Source organism: Euphorbia lathyris, chromosome 6 (genome assembly GCF_963576675.1).
Source record: "Euphorbia lathyris chromosome 6, ddEupLath1.1, whole genome shotgun sequence".
NCBI lineage: Eukaryota > Viridiplantae > Streptophyta > Magnoliopsida > Malpighiales > Euphorbiaceae > Euphorbia > Euphorbia lathyris.
In genome coordinates this window covers 72,836,247-72,863,000 of record NC_088915.1, presented here as the reverse complement: position 1 = coordinate 72,863,000, position 26,754 = coordinate 72,836,247, and the positions used below count along the sequence as shown (strand labels likewise).

General features: G+C 36.2%; 1 long non-coding RNA gene across 1 annotated transcript; it reads left to right on the top strand.

Annotated features, from left to right (window-relative positions):
* The first annotated feature begins 7,456 nt into the window (after positions 1–7,456).
* Positions 7,457–9,677, top strand: LOC136233988 (uncharacterized). Its single transcript, XR_010691010.1, has 3 exons — positions 7,457–7,661; positions 8,336–8,675; positions 9,065–9,677. It is a non-coding gene; the product is annotated as an uncharacterized lncRNA (long non-coding RNA).
* Positions 9,678–26,754: the final 17,077 nt, after the last annotated feature.

The window sequence follows — 26,754 nt, the reverse complement described above, 5'->3', positions numbered from 1 at the left end:
GTACCTCGCTCTGATGCGGTTACTGATCTGATTGTTGGGGATTCGCTTGAAGTAGATCACCCCACTAGAGAAGATGAAGGAGCCGCTGAAGGCGAAGGGGGCAATAGAGGCGAAGGAGAAGGAACTGTAGTATAATTTTATTTATATCTGAACTGTTGTATGTAACAAACTGTCAGTATATATATCAATCGAGCGACTTTGCTTTCCTCACCTGCCGCTTTTCATATATGTGCAATCGCTGTTTTATTCTTCGTTGCCTTAATGCCGGTTATTTTCGTATGCGACCCTTGCCTTTTGCCGACTTCATACTTGTAATTTTTCGTAGTTAGTTTTGTTTTTATTAGGGTGGCCAGACCCTTTTTGCAATTTTTGAGTACTCGTTTATTCGCTTAATTTTATGCCTTATAATTTTTCTTTCAAATAATCATAAGGTTAACCATAAGGTTTTGCGAATGATGCGTAATCATGCATCCGCCTTTCTTTTGTAGGCAACACATTTATGTGTTTAAGGTTAACCATAAGGTTTTGCGAATGATGCGTAATCATGCATCCGCCTTTCTGTTGTAGGCAACACATTTATGTGTTTAAGTTTATCAGTTTCAAAAGGACCTGCATTCAATTGTAACATATTGAATAATTGTAACCGTTGTAATGTCTTTATTTTGCTATTGAAGAAAAAAGACTTTTCATTACATGGATACATAAACTGTGTGGGATCCAAGCCTCATTAAAACCTTTTATCAGAAAACCCAGTGGGAAAAAACTCATAAAAGGAAAAAGAGTACTCGTCATTTCCCTGAACTACTTGGCCTGTTTATATAGGCGTAGATTCTCTAGATTCCAGGTGCGCGGGAGCTTTTTGCCGCTCATTTCTTCTATTTCAAAAGTTGATGGTCCCAACTTCTTGGATACCCTGTAAGGTCCGATCCAGTTGACGCCTAATTTGCCTTTGCCTTCTCTGGACTGTATTTTATCTGCTTTTTTCAAGACCAAGTCGCTCTCATTGATTATCACCTTTCGCACCCTTCTGTCATGATACTTCTTGATTCTATTGCGATATACTGCCATTCGCATGTAAGCTTTTTCTCTTCGTTCATCAACAGAATCTAATGCATCTCTAATGTTGATAGGATTTTGGGTGTCGCAGTAATAAATTACCCGATCTGTAGGCGAATGGATTTCAACAGGTAGGACTGCTTCGGCTCCATAAACCAGCGAGAAAGGTGTTTCGCCTGTTGCTGCCTTTACAGAAGTTCTGTATGCCCATAACATATGAGGTATCTCATCCGCCCAACCAGTTTTCTTATCACCTAGTCGCTTCTTGATTCCCTGAAGCATGGCCCTGTTGGTAACCTCTGTCATACCATTCGATTGGGGATGATTTACGGAGGAAAAATGATTCTTGATCCCCATGCTTTCGCAATATGCTTTGAATTTGACACAGTTGAACTGGGTACCGTTGTCGGTTATAAGCGTTTGTGGGATTCCAAACCGCATGATAATATTCTCTCGTAAGAACTCGATCATTCGCTCAGGTGTTTGAGCGGTTACTGCCTCTGCTTCTACCCATTTGCTGAAGTGGTCAACTGCGACTACCAAGTACTTCCTCTTCCTTGTTGTTTCTGGGAATGGCCCCACTATATCAATCCCCCATGTTGCGAATGGCCACGCCGTCATTATAGTTACTTGTTCGGCTCCTGGGACATGCTTTTCATTAGCATGGATTTGACAGCTGTGACATTCCGCTACCATTTGCTGGGAATCTTCCACCACCTTCGGCCAATAATATCCCATCAACTTGACTTTTCTTACCAACGCCGCGGATGCTTCATGCGCACCACAAATTCCTTCATGGAGTTCTCTCAGCACGTAATCTCCTTCATTGCGGCTAATACATTTTAACCATGGACATGTATATGACTTCCTGTATAAAGTCCCATCCCGAATTGAGTATCTCGCTGACTGCCCGATTAGCTTTCTGGCTAAACTTTTATCAACCGGCAAATCTCCATGTTCCAGATATTGGCGGATGGGCATCCGCCAATCTTCATCATCTTCTAGCTCTTCGATGACCGTAATCTGATCGGCTTCGAATGCTGGCGACGACCTTATTTCCAAATTACATGCTTTTTGACTCCATGGGTCTCTACTCGCCGCTTCTTTTGCCAACTCATCAGCCTTTGTGTTCTGGCCTCTTGGAACATGCACCATCTCCCAGACGATTCCTTTATGTGTTAACTCCTGCGTCAATCTACCGACAACCTGATGGTATTTGACCAGATCTTCCTGTTTCACCAGATAATTTTTTGTGATCTGATTTATCATGAGTTTAGAGTCGCTGTAGATTACCACTCTTTCTGGCATAAGTTCATTAAGCAACTTCAATCCGCATATCATTGCTTCATATTCCGCGGCATTGTTGGTCGTTTTGAATGTTAACTTTGCCGCATAGTACAGGCGAATAACATCCGGACCCTTGATGACGACTCCCAGTCCAGCTCCATCTGTGGATAATGCCCCATCTGTGAACATACTCCATTCTTCTTTTTGTGCTTTTGGACATTCGTCTTCATCCCACGTGAACTCATTCACGAAATCGGCAAGTACTTGACTTTTTAGAGCTGGTCTTCCTTCGTAACGAATATCGAACTCTCCCAAGCGAATTGACCATTCCATCAATCGCCCGGATGCATCAGGTTTCTGCAGTACCTTTCGCATTGGAATTCTAGTTCTCACAATGATAGTATGCGCCTGGAAGTATGGCTTCAACCTAGCCGCCGTGGTTATCACCGCGAGGGCCATTTTATCTAACCTCGAATATCGAAGTTCTGCATCCTTTAAGACTTTACTCACGTAGTACACTGGATATTATTGCCCTTCTTCTTCCCACACCATTACAGTGCATATCGCCGTGCTGGTGACGGATACATAAAGAAATAAATCTTCTCCATCCTCTGGCCTGCTCATTAAGGGCGGATAACATAGTAATCGCTTTATCCCCTCGAATGCTTCTTGACAATCTGGTGTCCATTCAAAGGACTTAGATTTTTTGATGGCATTGTAGAAAGGTAGACATCTCCTAGCTGAGCATGATATGAATCGCCCTAATGCCACCAACCGCCCATTGAGTCTCTGTACTTCTCTTATGCTCCTTGGCGTCTTCATCTCCATCACTGCTTTAACCTTCTCAGGATTCACCTCAACTCCTTTGCCACTAACAATGAAACCCAGGAACTTCCCTGCTCTCGCTCCAAACGTGCATTTCTCCGGGTTCAATTTGAGGCATATTTGATCAGCACTTCCAGGATTTCTTTAATATCCTGCGGATGGTCTTGCATCTTCTTGCTTTTAATGATCATGTCGTCTACATAGATCGAGAAGTTCTCGCCTGATTTGTCTGAAAATATCTTGTTCATCATCCGTTGATATGTTGCTCCCGCATTTTTCAGTCCAAAGGGCATCACCTTGAAGCAATAAGTCGCCTGATGAGTTATGAATGACGTCTTGATCTCGTCCGCCTTCTCCATTGGTATCTGGTGGTAACTGGATTTCACATCGGTGAATGATAAAGCTTCAAATCCCGCAGTTCCATCTACCAATATGTAAATGTTAGGTAGCGGATACATATCCTTCGGACAAGCTTTATTCAGATCTTTGAAGTCTACGCACATTCTGTACGTTCCATTCGGCTTTTTGACTAGCACCACATTGGCTAGCCATTCCGGATAAGTGACCTCTCGAATTGCATCTGATTTTAGCAAATCCGCCACTGCTTTTTCAATCGCCTTCTGCCGCTCTGGGGCATGTCCTCTCTTTTTCTGTCGCATTGGGGTTGCACTTTTGTCCACATTCAAACGATGTGTTGCTATTTCTGGACTTATCCCTTTCAGCACTTCATCTGGGGCGGCGAATGCCGACTCGCATTGGATCAACACCTCGGTAATGGCTTTCTTCGTTTCCTTTGGAAGTCCTGCCGCTATCCTTACTTTCTTATCATTTGAAATGGCGAATAGTTCTGTTTCTCCTAACGCTTCAGCTGGCAACTTCTCATCAACTTTATCTTCTTCATCTGGCTTTGTTTCAAGTGACAATGTATAAGCTTGTTGAGATATAAGTTGATCACCCTCAACAATGACTCGCCCTTGGTGTGTTGGCAAATGCAATGTCAAATGCTTCATTGAAATGAGCGACTCCGTTTCCGACAGGAACGGACGCCCCAGAATTATATTATAGGCCAATGGGAGATCAACAATTGCGAATTCTAGATCACCTCTCCATTTTAGATTCTTATCGCCCATTTCTATCTCCAACACCACCTGCCCACTTGTTTGAGATGATTGACCTCCAAAACCAGTTACATCCATGAACGTATGTTCTACTCGCTCATCGTTAATTCCCAACTGGTTGAATGCAGTTCGAGTAATAACATTACAAGAACTGCCTGTATCAATAAGGACCCGCTTGACGTCCCATCCTTCAATGGCCACCGTAATCACCAACGCATCCGCATGCGGCTCCGTGATTCGCGCAAATGAATAATTGAGGGCATCCCCCCTACTCGTGTTGCTTTTTCGCTGTTCACGGCGAGCCCTTTTTGTTGGAGGCTCATAGATCCCGCCTGCTATTACGTTAATCACTCCTTTTTTCTGCTTCTTTTCTGGCCTTGCTTCTATCTCACGCGGGAGTGTTGCTTTTTCATCAATTGTTTCTTTTCTAACGAATTGACTCAGTTTTCCTCTCTCAATCAGCTTTTCAATCTCCCTCTTCAATTCGTAGCAATCATTCGTGTCATGGCCGTTCAATCTGTGGAACCTGCAGTATTTGTTAGGATATCGCCCCAAACTGGTTCGACCTTTCGCCTCAGGAAACTGCACATCCTTCTTCAGGGGGTTTTTTTCAATCCAAAGTAACACCTCATGGCGAGTCGTGTTCAATGGTGTTTGATATCCCCCCCCCTTGAGAGGAGCGATCGCCTTTCCGAACAAAATTACCCCTAGATTGGGTTTGATTTTGATGGCGCCGATTGTCCGAAGTGGATCTAGCCGCATCTCTTTCTCGCCGGGTCTGAGCTTTATGTTCCCTGTTAACATCATCCACTTCCATGAATTCCTTTGCTATCTTCATGAGTTCGGCCACTGTGCGTGGTTTGTTGCGGATGATTTCCTCCCGCATGCTCCAATCCGTGGTTCCATCTGCCATTATGTTGCCAATGCTCACGATATCTGGGTTCTGCAACCGCACCAGAATATCATTGAATGCTACAACAAATTCCCTTAGGGAATTATAATTTCTCTGTTTGATCTCTTTCAGCTGCCTATCCGTCACATCTGTCGCTTTACAGCCCACGAACTTTGCACAGAAATCACGACTGTACTGAGTCCAGTTGTGAATAGATTCAGTAGGTAGAGACCGAAACCAATCGGATGCTGCTCCGCCAAAAGTGGTCGAGAACAATCGACAAATTATGCTTTCACTTGCTCCTGCAACATCCATTAACTCTCTATAGTTCCTGACATGCGCCTCAGGGTCAGAATTTGGATCCCCATAGTATTTAGGTATCGCCGGCGCTTTTATTCTATGATCTGGGATAAATTCCCGCAACGATGGGGCAAAAGGCGAATCACTCTGCACCACTGCTCTCGCCCTAGGGGTGTACCCCATTCGCTCCATCATGCTTCGCAGTTGATCTTCCAATTCAGTATTGGGTTCCCGCCGAACTTCTTCCATCCGCTGCTGGTGAATTCTGGGTGATATCCACCTGCCATATTGTGCTGACACTTGTTCTCGCTGTGGGTCTAACCGCTGTCCAGTCATAGGATCAAAATTCCAAGTGTGCTCCCGTCCAGACACATTCGCTCCAGATGTCATCAACTCTGAATGTCTGTGGACAAAAGGCTCCGTTTGTTGTAGCGGAAAAATTCCTTGCATTCCTGACATCGGTTGGGATGTTTGCCAGGTCGGATGGACCGTCATATTAGGATCTTGGTGCGAGTAGTTACCTGGATGGCTACGTGGTGTCATGCGACTACTCGGACCCACCCGATTCGTCTCTTGAGATGAATGCGGAAGCGTAGATACGGTAGGAATAGTCGAGGGTTGTATCGAAGTGACAACGGGTTTTTGTGGGGCAGCCGCTACAGCGGTATTGTGATCTGCGATTACAGTTAATAAACTAATCATTCGATCTCCAGCCGCTTGGCTCATATTCGTAGCCAAGACATGTCCTGCCATTTGCACAAACTCACTATTCGACATCTCCATCTCAGTTTGCACTTGGACCTCCAATAATGGACTCAACTGTCCTGAAGGATTCGTCGAGCTGGGTATCACAGGCTGTGTACTCGCAGGCTGCGAACTCACAGTCCGTGGACCTCTTGAGTTCGTACTAGTTGATCTGGTTGTAACTCCGGTTGTTCGTGATGGCTCTGACATGTTCTTGGTGTACCTTTAACCAGATGTTGGTAAAAAAGGTCCACGTTCACCGCACCAATGATAACTTGCCGGATTTGATTGGATGATCCTCGTCGTAGTTACCTGCAAAACAAAACCGGAGACAGGATCTCCGGGAAAACTCTCCGACGATCAAGTCAGTTTTGTGTGGAATTTAGTAGATTGATAATCGTATTGAGGAAAAAAATGTGAACCTCTCTCCCTTGGCTTTCTTATTTCTTTTATAAGTCTTTCTAGGTAACCGCCGAGGGCGGTTACCCTTTCTGTGCCACGTCCTCCACGTAGTCACAAACGTGGTCCCGTTTCTCTGAGTGGGTGGTTTAGTACCTTGTTGGGATTTCGGGACGGTTAGCCCTTGCCCTTATTAGGAGCCCATTTAATCTTGAACCATGGGCTTAAGTTTGGGATGGGCCCGTGCTTATGATTCAGCTCAGTTGGTTTCATGAATCATCATTATTTTACCTTTTAAATAACATCTTCCTCTGTTCCATCCTTTTAAAAAAGAAAGAAAATTTCATTATTCTTTCATTTTCCTGCATCTCCCTCCTCCCTTTATCTTTTTTTTTTATCTGTGCCTAGCTTCAAGTAATTTACACATTCAAATTTATAATTATATAGCCTTTGTTTCACATGATTAATTTCAGGACCGTTCTAAACATAATAACCATGTTATGATACTTTTATCCAATTTTTATTATATTACATATCTATCTATCAATCTATATCTAAAATCTAAAAGTTGAAACAAAAGCATGTCTATATATTTTATATATATATATATATAAAAGTGCGTACATCAAGAAAAATAAGAAATAAAACCTTACATAAGTATAGGCTATGGTTAGTATAAAATCCATAAAGGTAAAAAAAACAATTAAAAAAGAATTAAAGGTAAGCATGTGTATAGTTTATCACATTAGCAATTTATGTGTATGTGTAAATTTTGAAGATTTGTAATTTTTTTCCTCCATTTTCTCCCCAAAATCAATTAATTGTATTAGTCAAATGTAAAAGGACTCAAAAAATAAAAAGGATCCTTTAAGTCTTCCTGAAGTCTTTGCCCTTTCAACTCCAAACATTTTAGGTTATACTCGGACATCAAAATGCTCCCAATTTCTTCTCAATCTTGACACCGCTTCCTCTCATACATATTCAATTCCTTGACTTCCTCTCAAACTGCTCCCAATTTCAACTGATTCATATCAAAGGAGGTAATTGCGATTGATTTTCTTACTTTATGGCTTTGTCTTTACTTTTGATTTCCTTTTCATCAATTGAGATGTGATTTTGAATTTATGACTAGGGAAAAAGAAATATTTGCAATTGCCAAACTGATGAAATAGTTTTTGAATAAGGTGAATCAATCTCCCTTTTTTGGGACTTGATAGGATTTAATAGTCGGAGGAAGAGTAGGTGTAGTATGTTTCCCATCTCTGATGTTTCTTGGTTTATGGCTGTGCTTTGCTTTTCTTCAGCCTTCTCAATGGTTACAAAATGGATACTCTTTAAAAAACGTTTTCATATTCTTGAGACATTTTAGAATCTGGAGAAGTTTCAGACTTTGCTATTGAGAATATTATAGTTAGAAGAAAATTATAGTTCGTGGTTTGCCAGTGCATAGAGTTTTTGGTCAGTCCTATTGTATCTTGGTGTATTAGGGTCTATGTGATATTTGGCTTAATTTCTTTGGATATGAAATGTTTGAGTTTGTAAGCTGGTTTTGGTAATTATTAGACTAATGTTTGAGTTATTTTGTATGTTTAAGATCTTGGTTTTGTCACATTCCTTCATATATTATCAAATAAAATGATATGATATTATATTTTGTCTAGTAAAATACTTTTATTGTGGTTAGCATTTAATTATCTTATTGTTATCTTTCAAGTCCAATAATCTTGAAGGCGCCTTCTGGTCAAAAATGGAAAGTTGACATTTCGAAAAGTGAGGGCGCGTTTTGGCTGCAAAATGGATGGAAAGAGTTCGTTGAATTTTACTCACTTGATCATGGATATCTTGTAGTATTTGAATATGATAAGAGTGCCGCTGAATTCAATGTCATCATATTAGACAACACTGCCACAGAGATAGAATAGAGAAAAATTGAAGTTGTTGAATCAGAAAGTGATGTTTCTGCTGAAATCTTGCCATCAAATGCTAATCTGATGAACAATTCGAAAAACCTCAGGATTTTGCAACAACATTTAACACAAAGGATCAAGCTGAAGGTATGTTATTTCCATTCTTATAACTAGAAGGTTACGTCATATTTCTAAATACTTAAGGAAGAAAAAAAGAAGGCTGTTGAAAAAGCACTGTCCAATTTCCAACCGGAAAATCCTTTATTCACGATTATAATACAGTCATCCTATGTTGATAGTTTCTTGGTAAACATCAATTCTTAAAATTGTAAAATCATTTTAAAATCACATATTTCATTAATCTCGTTATTTTATTCTTTCATATTTATGTATAAATTGGTCCACTTGAACAACTTTGAATAACATTAAGCTAACAATTATTTTAAAAACAAATATAAAATAAAAAACAGGATGGACTTTTACACAACAAACAAACATGAAAAATTTATCATTGTTATCCTTTATGTTTTGTGCAGGTTATACCAAGTAGGTTTGCCAAGAAATATATCAACAAAGAGCAAAAAAATATAATTCTGAATTCTGTGGACCAAAGAACTTGGTCAGTTGAATATGTGGAGATAAAAATAGGTGGAATTAAAGTAGCTAGGCTATGTCGTCGTTGGAGGAAATTTGTAGAAGATAATCATTTGAAAGTTAGCGATGATTGTATCTTCGAATTGATTAATCACAATGCAACCACCACACTTAAAGTTGTAATTTCCAGAGAAAAACCGTTTGCCAGTTTTAGCGCACAATATTTTCTGGAACAAGGGTTATAGAAAGGAGGAAGTTTACTGAGAGCTTCATAAAGCCATTAAAAATCTCAATTAATCACCACCACTGGTGCTGCGGGTACCTCCCTGCTTGTTGGAGTTTAAAGTTGATGATTATGAAGCCGTTCGTGCCCTTTGCATTCTTTTCTTGAAGCATCTTTGTTTTGTATTAGTTGTTCTTAATTTCTTCTATATTTTGCTTCTTAAAATATAGATGCATTGCTTACTTTTATGGTTGACTTTGGTTTAATTTTTGACTCTGGCAAGCCTCCATAGGCTAATTTGTAACAGGCATTTTGGCTGTTTTTAATGATTAGCTTTATTAATATTGGGAGCCATGTTAGCCATTGGAGGTTTATAAAGAGGCTTATATCCTGAAATGCAAACTGGCACTAGATTTAGCTGCTTGGTATATCTTCCAACCATAGAACATGTAACGTCTACATCTTTGTGGTTTCATTACCTAGAGTTTTAAGCTGAGAGGCAGGTAGTTCCATCATACTTTCTTTGAGTCTGAACATGTACTGTTTATAAATCAATTTAGAAGATGCAATTGAATAAACTTGCACAGTGAAGCTGAAGTTTTGAGATATAGTATCATATACTATATAACGTCCGAAGCTATGTTAAGTAAGGTTAATTATGTTTGTTGTAAGGGTATTTTTATAACTGAGGGTCAGGGTTGAGTGTAAAATGAGATTAAATTCGATTTAGTTTACTCCCTGTTAAATTAGTTTAAAAAAACTGGTAACGTCCATAATATTTATGGTTCCAATCTATATGGCTTTGTAAGAGATCAAAAGGGGTGCAAAATTTAGTACATTGAGGCTCAATTTTCAAAGCTAACTTGTTCAATATTTAAAATTTAGCACACTGACTCTGATGAAGAATTAAGCAGCCTGTGTTTGGTCCACATAAATTTAGAAATTTTCACATAACCCTTCTCCAATTTTGTGAAAAATTATGCTTTTCTAGTTTCATTTTCATCGAAACTTAGTAGAAACAAAGTTGGCTCCAAGTTAATAATATTTCTTGTTGCACAATGAAATGCAACATATGCCATGATTTTAACTGGCTCCAAGATATTTAGAGCCGCATATCAGAGCTATGCACTAGCTCGTCCAAAACTGCTGACTCCATGTAAGCTCTAACATGAAATGGTATTCACATCACAAACATGAAATTTCCTCGTCCACAGCTCTGAGAAAAACAGTTAAAAAACGATGTCCATGATTGTACATATAAAGATTTAGAAAGATAAAAAGGCAAAAGAGACTTCAGTCCCAATTCGTGCTAACATCATTGGGTTAGTGTATTTGTCTCGAAACACTGATAATTTTGTTCAAGTCTCTACTTGGCCTATATTCTTTGCCTTTGATCTTTTATATACAAAAGTTTCTTGAAATCATCTATAAACTATATAGAGAAAAAGAATTCACTCTAGCTGAACTTGCTGCTGCCACTTGTGACTTCTGAGTTGATAGCTGCAATCTGCTGCCACTTGTGACGTAAGTGAAGTGGCAATCAAGAGGAAATACATATTGGACAAGTAACCCAAAGGCTTTTAGTTTTCGAATACATGGCAAATGGAACTTTGTATTGGATAAGGAAAGGAATCTAGTACTATTTTCAGTTCTAATTTTACAGACTACACTTTAATGAAAATACCTTGTTTTGAATTTTTATAATACCATGACTAGAGGAGAAACTACCTTGGTGGCTAAGATTGCACAATGCGCTAGCCATCAACCATGACTAGAGGAGAAAACATCTCATTTCTTATGTTTAGTCATCGCCGTATTAACCGTGTAAATGATTTTATCTTCTATTTCAGCTTATAAGCTATATATATATATATATATATATATATATATATAACATTCACCAGCCCCCACTCCGACTGTATAAAGTATTTCTGTAATTTTGATGGTATAAAGACAAGTGGGATTCAATGTTTCTTCTTCTTTTTTATGTCAAGTCCCTGTATTATTGTTTAATCCATGTTTAATAGTAAACTACTACATTTCTGAATGCAATGCACTCTTATATAATACATGAGATATAGTTTGAATTTTTATAATATATAGTTTTGAAAATACACATGAAAGTTCATATTTCACATTAGCTACGTAAATTAACAAAGATATTAAACTATATGATATTAAATATTAATGGAAAAATCCAACATTTTTTTAGTAAAATGTAGGGGAAAGAGAACAACATGGGGCCAGGACATCCTGACTAGGCCGGTACCCCCCAAGCCAACCGCAAAACCCTCTTAAGCCAATTATACTAATAAAAAAGAAATCGAAAGAGTATAGTCTTAGGAAAATCTATATTTTTCAGTCTTAGGAGAATTTATATTTTCCATGCCAGAGAAATCAGATAAAATAAAAGAATTATAAAAATCTAGGTGGAAATCCCACCAATGAGGCTCGCTGTGAGCAAACTTTGCTAGTGAATTAGCAGCTCACTTACCTTCCCTATAGATACATATGGTACCACGAATGTCATGGAAGATAATTAAGAAAGACAAAGCAGTCAGTCTTGACGAACAATTCATGGGACCTCAGAGCGACTCTCAAACAAACGTACAACATAACTCAAGTCACTTTCTAACCAAAGATGACGCCAGTTCTTCTCCCAAGCGTTCTTGACAGTGAAAATTGCACTTTTCAACTCAGCCAACCAATTAGAAAGAGTTAGTAATGGGTAAAGCAAAAGATCCTCTGCGGAAGGCCAGTGGCATTCTATAGATTGCATTTTATCCACCCGGCCAGAGGTCGCAGCCAACACACTGAAATGACAAGAGGAGAACAAGGGAGAGGCACAACAATATTTAAAATTCAACCCTGACTATTAAAAGAAACCCATTAATATTTGACCGCAGCATAATATCCAAAGCACTCACATAATCAAATAGTAAAACAAAATCAAATTGCATGCTTCTCTTCTCATTCTAATTCTACCTGTAAGAACAAGCCCATAAATGAGCAGCCATTTCATTATCAAACAAGTACTGAATTTGAGCCTTCAATTGGTTTTTTTATGAACAAAATAATAAAATTTCACCAAATTCAGACAATTCCATTTCATCTGCCAATGTTCTCTGCTATTAACCATTCTTACAATAAGAAATTCATTTAACCAAGAGGATATGGCATTGTTAAAGCCTTAAAAATATTTCACTATAGCCATTGATAAACCTAGAAGTCACCATAATCAAACCCCTTCCTCGAGGAAAGAGTATCAAACAGTTCTCAATCATAGTCCCTGCACATCTGGTGAAAATTAAAATAATTTGTTTAACTTCAGACTCCAGTAAATAAAAGAAAAAAAAAGACAAAAAAAGTAAGACTCCGATGGCTAAGATTGCACAATGTGGCCGGCGATCAACAGTAACTAGGGGAGGAAAAACCTTGTCTCTTATGTTTAGTCATTGCCGGCCACATGGGCAATCTTAGCCAGAGTAGCCATATAGATCATTTTGTCTTCTGTTGCACCAAACTGATAAGCTATATATATACATATATAGGACCTTCACCAAACCCCACCGAGGCTGTATTTTCTTGTTTGATTTGCGTGCTAAGAAAGAAAGAAAGACTACTCTGGTGGCTAAGATTGCACAATGTTGCCGGCGATCAACCATAACTAGGGGAGAAAACACCTCCACCCTTATGTTTAAGTCATCATCGCCGGCGACATGTGCAATCTCAGCCAGAGTAGCCATATAGATGATTATTTCCTCTCTTTCAGCAAACTGATAAGCTATATATACATATACAGGACCTTCACCAAACCCCACTCCCATTGTATTTCTGTAATTTTGATGCTGTAAACAGATGGCATTCATTAAAGTAATAATAATATTTTTATTTTTATTTTGATGGAAATAGTTGTATCTTCAATAGATGAACAAACACCAAGTACAAAAAACAAACATAAGGTATGAAAACCTTACAAGATCCCTAAAGGCACTAAAATGACTACAAAGAGAATAAATAACCATAAAAGAGATTAAAATCATAAAAGAAGAAGAAAAAAATATACTTCTCATAAATCCAAATTCGTAAAAAAGCATCTGCAATCCACTCATCATCATTTAAGTCATTGTGAACATTCGGATGTAAATCCTTTCTTTTGTTGCAACTGAAGGACCCAAAAGACGGGTTACCAATAACAATAATCAAATACGCGGAATACCAATAACAACACCACAAGGATCAATCTAACAAACAATCAACCAAAGCACAACCCAAGTCCAAACAAAAATAGCAACTATAACCACAAGAATGGAAATCCAAAACCACAATCAACAACACAAGATTTAAACGTGGAAAACCTCTTCGGTGTGAAGAGTAAAAACCACGGGACGTTTGAGGAGTCCACCCTACTTCTCTTATTATGATAAAATTGAGGGCAAAACAAACCCAATAAAGTCTTACAAAAGGTTTATAACCCACCAACAATCATGAAACAATAAGAGATTTGAAGAAGTAGACAAATACCAAGAAAGAGAAGAAATCAGTCTACAATCTGCCCCAACTCCGAACAGACCTTCCCGACCTCCGAACGGCAATCCCAACGGTGAGAACAAGGAACAATATGTCTAGAAGCTCCTGTCCAAAAATTGTGACGATACGACGGTTCAATCTCTGGGAATCGACAAAAACGTGAACTGACCTAAAGAGAGAAAGGCCAAATCCGAAAATCTCTTTTGTGTGTGTCTTTTCTTCTTCCTTCACTTGTCTCAATAAATGATAATTAATTCACTTAAATACATATTAACCTAGCTTCTCAAAGAAGCCAAAATTAATATTAAATGGACCTTAAATATGGGCGGGACCCATAACAATCTCCCCCTCCAGCCCATCACGGAGAGAAGAAAAACTCAAATTCTTCAACGTTTGAATCTCATCCCGGAGAGCTTACTACAAAGCTCAAGCTTGCTTCCGAGAACCACCTTGGTTAACATGTCTGCTGCATTTTTATCTGTGTGGACTTTCTTTAACAGCAATTCTTTCTCTTCAATCACATTCCGCAACCAATGATATCTGATATCAATGTGCTTGGTACGAGCATGATACATGGCATTCTTGCTCAAGTCCATAGCACTCTGACTGTCACAGAATGTCACATACTCACATTGCTTCAAACCCAACTCTTGAAGAAACCTCTTCAACCAAATCATCTCTTTACACGCTTCCACAGCTGCTATATACTCTGCCTCAGTAGTGGACAATGCTACACACTTTTGTAGCTTGGATTGCCATGAAATGGCTCCCCCTGAAAATGTAAACACATAACCTGAGGTAGACTTTCTATTATCAAGATCACCAGCCATGTCTGCATCTGTATATCCCTCAAGAATCGGTTTGCCACCTCCATAACACAAACTCAATTTGGAAGTACCACGCAAATATCTGAAAATCCACTTAACAGCTTCCCAATGAACCTTACCCGGATTAGATAAGTATCTACTCACCAAACCAACAGCCTGTGCAATATCTGGTCTAGTACAAACCATAGCATACATCAAAGAACCAACAGCAGATGAATAAGGAACAGAAGACATACTCGTTTTTTCTTCATCTGACTTAGGACAAGCTCTATTACTCAACTTGAAGTGAGCTGCTAAAGGTGTATTAACAGGCTTGGCATTCTTCATATTAAACCTTTCAAGCACACATTCAATATACTTTTCTTGTGATAGCCACAACTTTCCAGCTTTTCTATCACGAACTATCTCCATGCCTAAGATCTGCTTAGCTGGACCCAAGTCTTTCATGTCAAATGACTTGGACAAATCCTTCTTCAAGTTGGAAATCATCCCTGCATCTTATCCAACTATCAACATATCATCCACATATAAAAGAAGGATAATAAATTTACCTCCAGGGAAATTTCTAAAATACACACAAGGATCTGCTGAAGTTCTATTATAACCATTTTTTGTCATAAAAGAATCAAACTTCCGATACCACTGCCTTGGTGCCTGTTTGAGCCCATAAAGACTCTTTTTCAACTTGCAAACAAGCTTTTCTTTTCCCTTCTCTTCAAACCCTTCAGGTTGCTCCATATATATCTCCTCATGCAAATCACCATGTAAGAAAGCAGTTTTCACATCAAGCTGCTCCAACTCCAAATCAAGACTTGCAGCTAAACCTAAAACAGTTCTTATAGATGTCATCTTGACAACAGGAGAGAAGATCTCATCAAAATCAATGCCCTTCTTCTGATTGCAACCCTTTACCACCAATCTGGCTTTGCGCTTCACTATCTTATCACCATCTTTCTTGTTCTTGAAAACCCATCTGTTTTTCAAGACCTTCTTGCCTTTAGGAGGCTTCACAAGCACATATGTTTCATTCTTTTTCAAGGAATCCATCTCTTCCTTCATAGCATCAAGCCAAAGATTTTTGTCTTTACTAGACAACACTTCTTCAAAGTTCTCTGGCTCCCCCTCATCAGTTACAAGAATAAACTCCGAGCTTGGATATTTCGTAGAAGGTTTTATTTCTCTAGTTGACCTTCGAACCGGTGCTTCTTCCACCAAAGGAGCTGGCTGCTCCCCCTGCTCATGAACATCCTCTATATCATTCTGATCATCATGTGGAACATCATCAAATTCTGGTACACCATCACCATCATTATCAAATTCTGGTGCATCACCATCTTCATTTGGGTGTACCTCCTCAACACCATCAAGTGTTGCTTCAACATTCTCATTTGTTGGCTGCTCAACAGGAATATGAATAGAAACAGAAGAAGTATCAGTAATATCAAAAGACAAATCTGGAGTAGAAGTGTACCTTGTACTCAGAAGTTCTGAGCCCATCTCGTGCTCAAAGAATACTACATCTCTGCTTCTCACCACTTTCTTCTTCTCTGGATCATAGAGTCTAAAACCATACTCCTCATCACCATAGCCAACGAATACACAAGGATTAGTCTTAGAATCAAGCTTTGATCTCTATTCTTTTGGCACATGCATGTATGCCTTGCATCCAAAGACTCTCAAATGTGAATAAGTAGGATCTCTACCCTTCCATACTCTCTCGGGTATCTCAAGGCCAAGAGGAATTGATGGTGAACGATTGATCAAGTACACTGAAGTATTAACAGCTTCAGCCCAAAATGTCTCTGGAAGATTGGACATTCTAAGCATACATCTCACTTTCTCCACAATTGTTCTGTTCATTCTCTCTGCTACACCATTGTGTTGAGGGGTGCCAGACACAGTTTTTACATGTCTAATTCCATGGTGTGAGCAATAATTCTCAAATTCTTTAGAAGTGTACTCACCACCATTGTCAGATCGAAGACACTTCAATTTTCTTTCTGTCTCCCTTTCTACCATGACGTGAAACTTCTTGAAAGTTTCAAACACTTCACTCTTTGTCTTCAACATGTAAACCCAAGTTCTCCGAGTAGCATCATCAATAAAAGTGAGAAAATATTTACTGCCACCAAGAGACTCCACCTCTAAAGGACCACAAACGTCAGAGTGTATCAACTCCAACTTTCCTTCCTTCTTTGTAGACTTCTTAGAAAAGGAAGCTCTATGTTGCTTTCCTGCTAAACAATAATCACAAGGGTCAAAAGAAACAGATTTATCAACAGGAATAAGAGATTTACCTGCCAAAAGTTTTAACCCTTTATCTGTCATATGTCCCAATCTTCTATGCCACAAATTAGGAGAGTTCTTTTCTTCAACTGCATTTAGCTCACCAGAACATACATTCAAGTATGTTTTATACAAAGAACAACACAAATCACCTCGAGCAACTGTCAATGAACCCTTGGACAATCTCCATTTGCCATCTCCAAAGGTATGTCTGAATCCTTCTAGATCAAGAACATTTGCAGACAACAAGTTAAGGCGTATATCGGGAATATGGCGCACTTTCTTCAATATAAGCATGCATCCAACACTTGTCTTCACCCGAATATCACCCATGCCAACAATGCTTGCCGAACTCTGATTTCCCATCTTGACACTACCAAAATCTCCTGCTTTGTAGTTCAAGAAGTATTCCTTTCTAGGAACACAATGATAGGAAGCTCCTGTATCAACAAGCCACTCTGTGCCTGAACCATCAACATGATGACACTCACTAGTTGCACAAATCAAAGAAACATCATCATCACTTTTAGAAGTGACAGCTGCAGTATTTTTATCATCTCCCTCCTTCTGAGAATCTTGCTTCTTGCCTTGTTCTCTTTTCCAACGGTAGCAATATTTCTTTATGTGACCCGGTTTGTTGCAGTGATGACATACCATAGGCTCTTTCCCATCTCTGGACTTAGACCTACCTCTTGAGTTACCACGCCTCGTTGGACCTCTACTCTTGCCTCTACCTCTGTTCTCAACAACCAGAGCTTGTGAATTATCAACTCCCATCTCCTTTCTTCTTATCTCTTCATTAAACATACTCTCTTTAATCACATCCAAAGAAAGTACACCATATGGAGCAGAGTTACTAATAGTCACAATAAGAGTTTCCCAACTATCTGGCAATGAACTCAACAGAAATAAAGCCTGCAACTCATCATCAAGAATAATCTTCATAGTGGTAAGTTTGTTGATTATATCTTGAAAATCACTAAGATGTTCAGAAACTGACTTTCCACTTTTCAACTTCAAATTAACAAGCCTCTTAATCAAAGAAGCCTTGTTATGAGCAATCTTTCTTTCATAAAGACCCTCTAATTTCTTCCACAAATCATATGGGTCGGACTCTTGAGAAACATGGTTGAAAATGCTAATATCAACCCATTGTCTGATAGTCCCTAAAGTCTTTCTTTTCAACTTTTCCCATTCTCTATCTTCCAATGTTTCTGGTTTGACTGGTTTGGACAAACTACCATCCTCTTTGGTTTCTGCATCAATTGGGTCATATAAATCTTTGCAAAATAACAAATCTTCCATCATAGGTCTCCATATAGAATAATTGGTTGATGTTAATTTGACCATGGAACTATTACTGCTATTAGATTCCATAGCTAACTTCAAAAATTAACCTTGCTCTGATACCAATTGAAGGACCCAAAAGACGGGTTACCAATAACAACAACTAAATACGCGGAATACCAATAACAACACCACAAGGATCAATCTAACAAACAATCAACCAAAGCACAACCCAAGTCCAAACAAAAATAGCAACTATAACCACAAGAATGGAAATCCAAAACCACAATCAACAACACAAGATTTAAACGTGGAAAACCTCTTCGGTGTGAAGAGTAAAAACCACGGGACGTTTGAGGAGTCCACCCTACTTCTCTTATTATGATAAAATTGAGGGCAAAACAAACCCAATAAAGTCTTACAAAAGGTTTATAACCCACCAACAATCATGAAACAATAAGAGATTTGAAGAAGTAGACAAATACCAAGAAAGAGAAGAACAGACCTTTCTGACCTCCGAACGGCAATCCCACCGGTGAGAACAAGAAACAATATGTCTAGAAGCTCCTGTCCAAAAATCGTGACCATCCAACGGTTCAATCTCCGGGAATCGATAAAAACATGAACTGACCTAAAGAGAGAAAGGCCAAATCCGAAAATCTCTTTTGTGTGTGTCTTTTCTTCTTCCTTCGCTTGTCTCAATAAATGATAATTAATTCACTTAAATACATATTAACCTAGCTTCTCAAAAAGGCCAAAATTAATATTAAATGGACCTTAAATATGGGCGGGACCCATAACAGCAACCACGTAGATCTATTGATCTACGAACAAGATAAGTTTCCGCTCGTGCTAAATTCAAAAAAGGTATAAACGAAAGAATAATAGAGAACTGATATAATTCAAGCGAATAAAAAGATCAGATGAAGTATATAAATACAAACAGGAAAAAAAATAATAATAAAAAAACACAGTAAATCTAACCGAGCGGGTGGAGGAAGAAGGAAGACAAACTCCCCTCTTCCTCTTCATAATAATATTAGCAGAAGCCAATTGAACAAATTCTGTAACTTACCAATTTTTGTTTTTGTTATTTTTTTTTATTCAATGAACCAATGAATAATTATACTACAAATACAATGATGGTGCACTTAATATACTGATGGTATATACATAATACATAATATATTTTACATTTTTTTTTGTTTGAACCTTACATTTTTCATTTTATTAGTGACAAATTTATAGTTAATTAATCCAATTTTTACAATTTTGTTTTCTTTTATTTTATTTGCTTACTGATATTTGTTTAAACCGAATGCTGCATTTGATTAATTAATTTCTTTTTTTACTAAAGTTTTTAATTAATTAATTTCTTTTTTACTAAAGTATTTAAAAATGACCCAAAGAGATAATAAAAATGAGTGAAAGAGATAATAAATAATCATAATTCTTATTTCAAAAAAAAATCATAATTCTTTAGTGTTGGAAAATTTATATATATAAATAAAATTATGATAAATTCCAATAGTCATCCTTGTTGATGAACAATTGTGTTCTTTCATGGTTAGTCGTGTCAGTTCGTGAAAGTAGTGTTCGTTCATGAATAGTCGTGTTCATTCGAGAACAGACATGTCCATTCAAGTTCTATACATACATGATGGAGCTATCAGATTTACACACTTTTGAAAAATTACTCCTCAAATATTTCTGCTCTCCGTACGTTGTTGTTTTGTTCTTCTCTGGTGATAACTATTATACACTCCGTAAGAGTTCGCTTGCCTAATGTGTTGTATCCTGGGAGACGATTGTCAAAAGCGACAACATATGTCTTAAGAATGTTAGATTCTTAAGAAAACAATACCTCTGTCTTAAGAATGTTGGACAAATAATTACGTCTGTCTTAAGAATGTTAGATGTGATTAACCAAAAAACAAATAGAACACAAAAAAAAGCATACTAATAATAAAACTAAAAATTAAAAGGAAAGAGTTAGACAAATTTGAGGTCTGTATTAGCAGTTTCCTTAAGACGATGTCGTCGCTATTGACAATCGTCTCCCAAGATACAACAGATAATCGCAAGCCAACTCAAACTGTGTGTAGGCTCATTATCACCAGAATAGGTAAACAAGAACACCATGAACAGATAGAAAACATAAACATTCAGAGAATATTTATTTTATCAAAAACTTCAACAACTTATGAATTTGACAATCCATTCTAGATAAATAGAACTCAAGGATATGTCTTTTCACGAAGAACAATGTTGTACACGAACAGACACGACTGTTCACATACAAACACAACTGTTCACGATGGACACGGGTGTTCAAAAAAGAGGTGATTGTTGGTATTTAAATTAATATATAATTTTATTCAAAATTTTCCAACATTTAGAATAATTAAATAATTTTTTTTAAAAACAATCTTAGTTACTTAACATTTTGTTCAATTATCATTGTTTAATCTTTATTATAGTCATTGTTTGAGACGAAGGCCGTCTGGACTGCCTAAGTTCCGCCTAGGCGCTCGAAATCGAGAATCGCCCCGATTTTCTATGATTAGCCCCGATTTTCTATAATTAGTCCATCTAGGCGTTTCAGTCGCTTGGGCTCCGCCTCGACACCGCCTAGGTACCGCCTAAGCGATAATGAACAAAAACATTTTTACATATGAATTTATTTTTTTTTGCTTTATTATAATTCACTTTTAAGTTGTTTCACTGATATTGTTGTTGAAATGTTGATGTTTGCACAATTTGAAATGTTGAAATGTTTGATGTTTGCACGTATTTTTCTATATTAAATAATTTTATATTATTATTTTTAGATAGTATAATACATATTTTAATTGAATTTATATAGTAATTTGTTGACTAATAAATAAAAAATACAAAACTACAAAACTGATTAATCCCTGATTAATCCTCGAGGGCCCTGTCCGCCCGACTAGCGCCTAACGTTTTTTACAACCTTGATTATAGTTACTAGCCGTTAATCGTTCTACTACTCTTTTTCCCAAATTTGACAAAAAAAATATGGAAAAATAAGATGCTATAGTGATGAAATAAGATGTATGATATATTTATTTAATATAAATAAATAAATACTAAATGGGAAAAGAGATATTTATAAATTATATTAAGATTAATATTAATACGCAATTGAGTTGTTGATTGGTTAACTAATTAATTCAATTAACTGATGGTTTTTTTAGCAATTTTAATTGTTTCAATTACTTAGCTAATTTTTTTAATCGATCAATTTAATCAATTAAATAAACGAGCTAATTAGTTCGGTCAATCAATTAATTACTCAATTTTTATTTACTTTTGATTTGCAAATAAAAATGAAAAGGATTAAATGGGCTAAATTGAAGGTGAAATTAAACATTAGGGGTGAAATTGAAATGAGGAAATAATGATGGGTGATTTTACAAAACGGGGAAGGCCTAACTGAAGCGAATTAAACAAACTAGGGTCGAATTCACTACATTCTATATCCTTTTTACTTAAAACATGTGTTGGCTTAAAAATGGGTGAATTGAACATAAAATACTAATTGATACACAATATGCACGCACTTTGACATAAAGTTGAAAAAAATAAAAAAATGCATGTGATAGTTGTAGACGGAGTCTACCTCGATGGGGTATCACCTATTGGAGGACTGTCCTAACTCTACGGTACTTTTTAGAATCGGAGTCCAATCGAGAAAATGATAAACTCGGCAAGGTCGGTGTTGGAGAAAGAGTTGTCACCTGAATTTTAGGTCTAGTGTTGCGATTTTCTACGGGAAGCAAATGGATTCAGAAAGTTATATACGCTTGTAGAATGTTAATATTCCCTCAAAAAGAAATATTAAGCACTCCCAAAATGGTTCAGTGAATCCATCTAAGCTTTTAAAGTTTGTTTTGAAGGCTTGTTTTATTTGGAAAAATCATGTTCATATCATATTACACATTAATATACAAAATAAATAAAGAACAAAATATTACAACCACAAAAGTAACATAATGAATATAAATTAAATACAATTATATTGGGACTTTTACGGATCTTCAATCCACACCAAAATAATAGTATCTCATACTTCTATCAACTAAAATAAAAGGTTAAAAACAAATGGACAAAGGACTAAACTAAATAAACTGAAAAGTTTATTCAGGGACCAAATTGAAAAAAAAATACTTCAAAATTAAGGACAAAAGTGAATAAAACAAAAAAATTTATTAAAATTAAATCCAATGAAATAAAAAGTTTCAATTTATGGACTCAAATGAATAGAATTTAAAGTTTCAAATCAGAGACTAAAATGAATAAAATAGAAAATTATTCAATTAGGGAATACAATGAACAAAATAGAAAGTTATTAAATAAGTATAAATGAATAAAAATAAAAAAATAAAAGTTAATTAATATATAAAATATAAATAAAACTAAGAGTAATCCGAGACTTAATCGAATATCATCGTCTCAATTTTTAAGTAAAAAAACACTAATTAATTAAATTAAAAAATAAATCAAAAAGATAAAATTAAAGATTTTAATAACTATCAGTATCTAAATGACCATAAAATAAAATTTATCTCAAATTAGTTTATTTATTCTGAATTATTTTTATGAATGAAGTGAATTAACTAAATCAATAATATTAGCTAATAATATTATTAATATCAAATTCATGTGTAAAAGTACAAAAAATCAAATTAATTTGAATAAATTAAAAACTTATAACAGATGATTTAATTAGTAAATCATTGCTTTTGGACCTTTCAAAAATGAAATCTCGTATTTCGATCCAAGCTTAATTTAAATCAATTTAAAGGAATCAAATATACACATGAAATATATTTGACAGTCCCTTTAATACAAATTAAAGCTAAAATTAATGTAATAAAATAGGAGAAAAGATGAACGATATATCTATTTTTCAGTATAAATAATAATAGAAAAAGTATTATATACATACTATTTTCTCTCAACAACCTTTACTTATGTTATGGGATTTTTAGAAAATCACGAGTAAGGATCACAAATCGTATATTTTAGAAAATTAGAATTTATTCAAGTTGTTTCGATATAGTTTCGCTAATATTTAGTCTGATTTTGGTCTCCCTCAAAAATTGGTCTAAGAGCCGATATTTATAATGATAATTAGGGTTTGAGAGTTAGAATTGGGAAAAAGCAAAAAAGGAATGGTCATATTGAGATTTTCACCTTTTTAATTCAAAAACGTAACAACAAATAGAGGAAGGGTGATGCACACGTCAGCACTAACGCGTTGCCATGTGTTTGTCATGCGTCGACACATGGCCTCCCTCTTCAATCCCTTCTGAGCTACATTTCCGCTCGAAAATACCCTTCTTGATCTCTAATTTTGATGATTTTTATTCTTTTGGACTCGTTTTGATGAGTCAGACGTTTTTGTGTCCTATGGCTAAAAACAACTCTATCTAAGGTTGGTATTTAATTTCATCCTGAATTTCATGAATTATAATAATAAATTGGGTAAAATATTATTTAGTCCATGTATTTTTACCTAATGTACTAGTCAGTCCTTATGCTATTCCAAATAATTATACAGTCCTTGGGTTTTGGTTTCATAAAACTGTTTAGTCATGGCATTAGAATTATTTAGGAACAAATATTTTCTTTAATTACTTAGAGTTTTAAGTTTTGTTTGAGTCTTAACATGTACCGTCTATAAAGCAATTTAGAAGATGCAATTGAATAAACTTATATTTTTCAATTGCCTTTTTTTCTGAAACTTAACTACCATTGGTAGAGAAAACACTAAAAGCAAATGATGCTCATATTCCATTTAATCAACCTGCACAAATGATTTGTGTATTTAGCGGGTTTCGAAATAGTTGTGAGATGCTTTAATCCTAAAAGAATCTATCACAATGAAGCTGAAGTTTTGAGATACATTTTTATTGTGCTTCTGTTTTGAAATGCTAGAACCATCAAGAATTTGACTTACAAAGGAAACTTAAACTGCACTTTTAGCATAGTATCATATACTATATAACGTCAGAAGCTAGACTGTAGAGGAGTAATATGTTGTCGTGCTGCAGTATTGACTGATTTGGTTGCTATTATTATGCTTTATAACTAATACATGTTTGTGAATTCTCAAAAAATACCTCATGTTTGTATTTAATTATGTTAGTTGTGATTTCTTCTATCTATTCTCCAATCATATCTGCATAATTTTATGTAGCAGCTTAGCAGTGTAATCAATTTATGGAAAAAGAGGGTCACCATCTCATTAAGATGCTACAAAACTAATTAATACCTTAATAACAAAGGGTATATTTTTCGTTAAAAAAAACTATAACTGAGAGTTACGATCTCATTAAGATGCTACAAATCCATAAAACACCGCCCTCAAATGGAATCCTAAGAGTGTAAAATGAGCTTAAATTTGATTTAGTTTATAAATTGTTAAATTAGTTTAAAAAAACTGGAAATGTCCATAGGATTTATGGTTCCAATCTGTAAGGCTTTATAAGAGATCAAAAGGGATGCAAAATTTAGTACATTGAGGTTCAGTTTTCAAAGCTAATTTGTTCGGTTTTGAAAATCTATGACTTTTTCCACATAAGTTGCATATGTTTCTTACCATATGCCACACTGCTTTAAAATTTGACTAAGAAAATTTTCATTCACAAACACTAGTAATGGAAAAAGGATATTATTAAAGAAATTTTCACATAAGCCCTTGAACTCCAATTTTTTGAAAAATTATGCTTTCTACTTTCATTTTCATCCAAAGTTACATCGAGTTTAATCTACCAAGAAAAATTTATAGTTCCATTTAGTGTATAAATTGTTGAATTAGTTTAAAAAAACTGGAAATGTCCATAGGATTTATGGTTCCAATCTATAAGGCTTTGTAAGAGATCAAAAAGGGCTGCAAAATTTAGTATATTGAGGCTCAGTATTTAAAATTTAGTATAGTGAGGCTCAGTATTCAAAATATAGGGTACGGGTAGTTCTATTAGGATCAGATAGTGTCGGGTACCCGCGGGTACGGTACCAGTTGCCATCCCTAGTTTGTGCCTTCTTTCAATGGATTTTTGCATCAATAACATTAGTGTAGTTGTCTTGAAAGACTGAAATAATCTTGTCGAAGTCTTTACTTGGCGTACATTCTTTGCCTTTGATCTTTTATATACAAAAGTTTCTGGAAATCATCTATAAACAATGTCCACCTTGAATCTAAGGAAACTATATAGAGACAAGGAATTCACTCTAGCTGAACTTGCTGCTGCCATTTATGACTTCTCAGCTGATCGCTGCATTCTGCAAGCTTGGGGATGGTTAAGGGACGTAAGTGAAGTGGCAATCAAGAGGAAATATATAGGTCAACAAAAGAACATTAAAGGCTTCACCACAAACGTTTGGTTGGACAAGGAACTAAAAGGCTTTTGGTTTTCGAATACATGGCAAATGGAACTTTGTATTGGATAAGGAAAGGAATCTAGTAGTCTTTTCAGTTCCAATTTTACAGACTACATTTTCAAATGAAAAGACTTTGTTTTGAATTTTCATAATACCATAAAGTTACGTTTTTTAAGAGTAGATATATTCAAATGGATGATGCAAGAAAACATTGATAACTGTTCAAAATGGTATTCCCTAAATTATGGTTCAGATTGGCGAAAGAAAAACTACTTTGATGGCTAAGATTCCACAATGCGCAAGCCATCAACCATGACTAGAGGAGAAAACACCTCATTTCTTATGTTCAGTCATCGTCGGGATAGCCGGAGTAACCATATATATAACATTCACGAGCCCCCACTTCGACTGTATAAAGCATTTCGGTAATTTTGATGGTGTAAAGACAAGTGGGATTCATTTACATAATAATAATAGTGGAAGTCAGGTGAACAATTTGTGTAACTTAATAAATTTTCTTATGTTTCTCTTTGTTTCCGTCAAGTCCGTGTATTATTGTTTAGTCCACGTTTAAAAGTAAACTACTAAATTTGTGAATGCGATGCACTTTTATATAATACATGAGGTATAGTTTGAATTTTTATAATATATAGTTGTGAAAATAAACATAAAAGTTCATATTGTACATTAGCTACGTAAATTAACAAAGATATTAAACCACATGACATTAAATATTAATGGAAAAATGCAACATTTTATTTTTAGTAAAAAGTAGGGAAAAGAGAACAACATGGGGCATGGCATCCCGACTAGGCTGACACGTCCCAAGCCAATCGCAAAACCCCCTTAAGCCAATTATGCTGATAAAAAAATAATCAAAATAGTATACGGTCTTAGGAGAATCTAAATTTTTCCATGCCAGAGAAATCATATAAAATAAAAGAACTACAAAAATCTAAGTGGGAATCCCACCAATAAGGCTCTGTCGCGCTTTGAGCAAACTTTGCTAGTGAATTAGCAGCTCAGTTACCTTCCCAGTAGATACATGTGGTACCACGAATGTCATGGA